Consider the following 4,389-nt stretch of genomic DNA (forward strand, 5'->3'; position numbering starts at 1 on the left):
CAAAATAAGAAAGTAAAAGAGTATGATTAAGTTCCAAGACTTGTTTAAAAAGTGTCTACTGGAGCTAGACCTGGTGGTGCATGCCTGTAATCCCAGCCACTTGAGAGGCCGAGGCAGGAGGATCTCTTAAGCCCAGGAGTTTGAGACCAACCTAGGTAACATAGCAAAAACTGTTTCTAAAAATAAGTGTTTACTATGTCAGGGCACAGGATTCAGATCCTGAAGTCAGCAATGGCTCAAGATGAGGCTACTTCTGATATCATTATACCCACTCCTTATCTCCTACCAAAATATACTTCTTTGTGTTCCCTTTTCACCATCTTCTGCCTTTATTTAATCTTTTCTTTTATCCTTGTTTCCACTCATTCATTCTCTATGCATTTATTCAGCCCACATTTACTGAGTGTCTACTGTAAGCCAGATACTGTTCTGAGCCATGTAAGTACAAGAGTGAATAAGAAACAGTTTGTGCTCTCATGGAGCTTACATTCTATTGGGGGAAGAAACATAGCTAAGTGAACATAAAATAATACTATGATAAATAGTAGAAAGGAAATATACAAGGTGGTAAAATAGAACAGGTTGAAGAAGAAATGAGAACCTCATTTAGACTCACTGGCCAGATTGGCCTAAGAGTATGAGATTTGATCTAAGATCGAAGAAGAGAAGCATGACCACTAGCAAGCCTTTCAAAGTAAGAAAAAAGATATTCAGGTAAAGGGAATAGCAACTCGAAAGGGCCATGAGTTAGGAAAGGAACTGCCATGTTTGAGGAACTGAAAGGAGTCCAAGAGAAATTTTGGGTGGGAGAGGGCAAGGAAGGTGTTAGGGAGAGGGTTTAAGAAATGACACTCAGGGCCGGGTGCAGTGGTGCACACCAGTAATCCCAGCACTTTGGGAGGCCAAGGCAGACGGATCACCTGAGGTCAGGAGTTTGAGACCAGCCTGGCCAACATAGTGAAAACTGTCTCTACTAAAAATACAAAAAATGAGCTGGGTGTGGTGGCGTGCACCTGTAATCCCGTAGGAAAATTGCTTGAACCCAGGAGGCGGAGGTTGCAGTGAGCTGAGATGGCACCACTGCACTCCAGCCTGGGAGACAGAGCAAGACTCCATTTCAAAAAAAAAAAAATAAATAAAGACAGGAATGACACTTAGGAATTAGGCTGCCACTAGGTTTCACAGGAACTTTATCAGTTATGGCAGAAAATGTGATAGCCTACCTTACTGCCACAAACTCTTCCTCCTTGCTAACAGAACTCCAATTTTGTTTAGGTAGCAATGCATCCAGCTCCAGAGAACAAATCATAATTTATTGAAGCCAGTTCTGGCCAATAAGATACAAGGATTTCACTAAAAGATTTCGAGAAATACCTTTATTCTTCATATGAGAATCACAGGTGAATACAGCTGTTTTGCCTCCTCCTCTCTCTTCCTGCTTTAGCTTCTGCCATATTTTGATGTGATGTCCAGAGCTGTAGCAGCCATCCTGCAACAATGATGTAACAAGCCTGAAAATGAAAGTAAACAGATTTAGGATGCTGGAGATGGGGGATAGGGATTGAAAGAATCTGAATCTTTCTTTTTTTTTTTTTTTCTTTTTTTTGAGACACAGTCTCGCTCTGTCACCCAGGCTGGAGTGCAATGGTGCGATCTCAGCTTACTGCAAACTCCACCTCCCGGGTAGCTGGGATTACAGGCATGCACCACCATGCCTGGCTAATTTTTGTATTTTTAGTAGAGACAAGGTTTCGCCATGTTGGCCAGGCTAGTCTCGAACTCCTGGCCTTAAGTGATCCACCAGCCTTGGCCTCACAAAGTGCTGGGATTACAGGTGTAGGCCACCACGCCTGGCCTGAACCTGAATCTTTAATGACATCTTTGAACTGCTAAGCCTATCCTGGCATCATTGTTTTTGTTAAATAGCCAATAAATGTCCTTATAGTTTAGGTTTCTTTTAGCTGGGGTTTCAGTTATTTGCATTGAAAGCATATAATTGATATAGTAGGGGTGAGACACAATATATATTTTTTTAAATATCTCTCTGGGACGAGTATAAAGAGATTGTAAGGAGCAAGAATGGAACAGAAGCATGGAAGACTACTGCAGTAGTTCTGAGAAGCAATCATAGTGTTCTGGCCTAGGGAGTACGCAGTAAAGCAGGAGAGAACATAAATTCAAGACGTATTTGGGGGTAAAAACAGCAGGACTTGCTGTTGGTGTGAGAGGTAAAGGAGAGGGAGGAACTAAGGCTGAACTCTAGGTTTTGGACTGGATGGTGATGCCATTGATTGACACAGAAAAGACAGAAGTTTGGGGAAGGGAGTGAGATCAAGGGTTTGGATGTGTTAAATTTAAGATGTGTATGAACCATTCAAAAAGAGATGACAAATCAGCGGGTAGACATGAGTCTGGAGCACAGGGGTAAGGTCAGGACTTGGATTTCAATTTGAGAATTATAGATACACAGATGTTATGTAAAGCCACAGAATTCTCCTCACTGGCCAAAATATGAGGAACTCTAAAGTTAGAGGTCAGCTAGAAGGGAAGAAGACTGAGGAGAAGTAGTAAAAGAGGTAGGAGAAAAACCAACAGCATTAGCGTTTATACAGGGCTTACTTTATGCCAGGCATATTCAAAGCACTTGGTGGCTTCATGGAAGCAAAGAGAAAAATGTTTTTCTTTTATTCTTCCCTTTCCAGTCTCTCCTGTTACTTTCACCCCTAAATTCAAAAGGTTTAGGTGCAAAAGTGATTCTCAGCTTTTATTTGTAATTAATTTTATAGTAATCTTGTACTGTTATAATTACTAATGTACATTCATTGGAAAAATTTCAAACAGCACAGTACAGGGAAGCTAAATGTGGAAAGTAAAGGTCCTCAGCAGCTTTTCTTCCTAGGCTCACCCACCCGAGGTAATCATTAACAGTTTCTTGTATATCCTCCAGGAATGTTCTGCACACACCCCCACATGCACGCAAATACCATCTCTCTCTCTTGCCCTCTCTCTGTATACGTACACATATGTTTAATTCTGCAAGTTGCTTTAAAACTCAATACCTTTTGGAGGTATTTATGTATCAGCATATTTAGATACAATTTACTTTTTTAAAAACGGGTAATATCCCATTGTATTAATATTCCGTAATTTAAGTTCCTCTATAGATGGACAATCAGAATACTTTTTTTTTTCTTGCCACACACACACAAAAATTGCTGCCAAAAATCTTTGTAGATAAATCCTTGGATATTGGCGCAAAAATAATTGTTGCATACTTCCTTAGTGGTGAAATTGCTGAATCAATCCGCTCAAGCCTCTCATATTGTCAAATTACTCCCCCTAAAATGTTACACTAATGACATTCTTACATCATTTGCTTACGTCTTGGTACACATTTGGTATTAAGCGACTTCATAAGTTTGCCAATCTAAATACATGGAAAAAAATGGCGTCATGTTGTTTTTATTTGGGTCTCTTTATGAGTAGGGCAGCAAGACCTGATTGTTAAACGTGCAAGTTCTGAAGTTAAACTCCCTGGGGCTGGATGCTACCTCTTCCTTGTAAAATGTGTGGTCTCAGGCTTGTTAGGTCTATTGCCTCGTCTCCAAAAAAGGGGATAAAGAGGGCACACATCTTTAGGCTTAAACAAGATACGTAGGAATACAGGAAGCCCTTCTTATACGTTCGCTACTAGCGGTACTGATCCTAATTTTTTTGAAGCCGTGCTCGCTCTGGTACTTTATTTTTGGTGTACTCCTCCAACCAACCAACCACAGAATTCTGTTGTTGCCTGTAATTAGAAATGAGAGGAAAACTGGCTCCGCTTGCTCAAAATTCTCCTCCCTCCGCCCCAACTCTGCCTTAGAATCACTGGTTTAAATGTCAACGTAAAGGAACGAGTTGCAATTTCCAAGGAACATGCAAAGTGGACACCTGGGCTGCGTACCTCCAGGCGGCCAGGACCCGCCGTTTTCGGTATAGGGAACACCAGATAGCAATACCTAACGCTACCTAACAAACATTTCTCCACCCACAGCGCCATTAGCCGTTAAGTTTGCAGTGCCGAAAAGCTCAAAGAGAATGGTGCTTAAAACAGGAATACAATTGTAGATCCACCCCCTACACGCAAAGAGCCCGGGACGCGCCTTCACAGCCCCGCCCCAACCGGAAGTGACGCACCGTGCCGACTATTTCTTCCGCCGTCCGCCGGTGGCGAGGCCCAGGCTATCGCGGGGTGTGCAGCGGATCGCGGCCAGTAGAGGGATTCTGGGTAACGGCCCTGGCCCCCGGCTGGGCTTCTGGCTCGGCGCAGCAGGTTCCACTCACGCCAAGTCTGTTGGCAGTGGCAGTTGTAGGGCCGGGGGCGGTTGTAGGACCCGGAGCAGCCGG

The sequence above is a fragment of the Macaca nemestrina genome, chromosome 14, assembly GCF_043159975.1.
Source record: "Macaca nemestrina isolate mMacNem1 chromosome 14, mMacNem.hap1, whole genome shotgun sequence".
Taxonomy (NCBI): domain Eukaryota; kingdom Metazoa; phylum Chordata; class Mammalia; order Primates; family Cercopithecidae; genus Macaca; species Macaca nemestrina.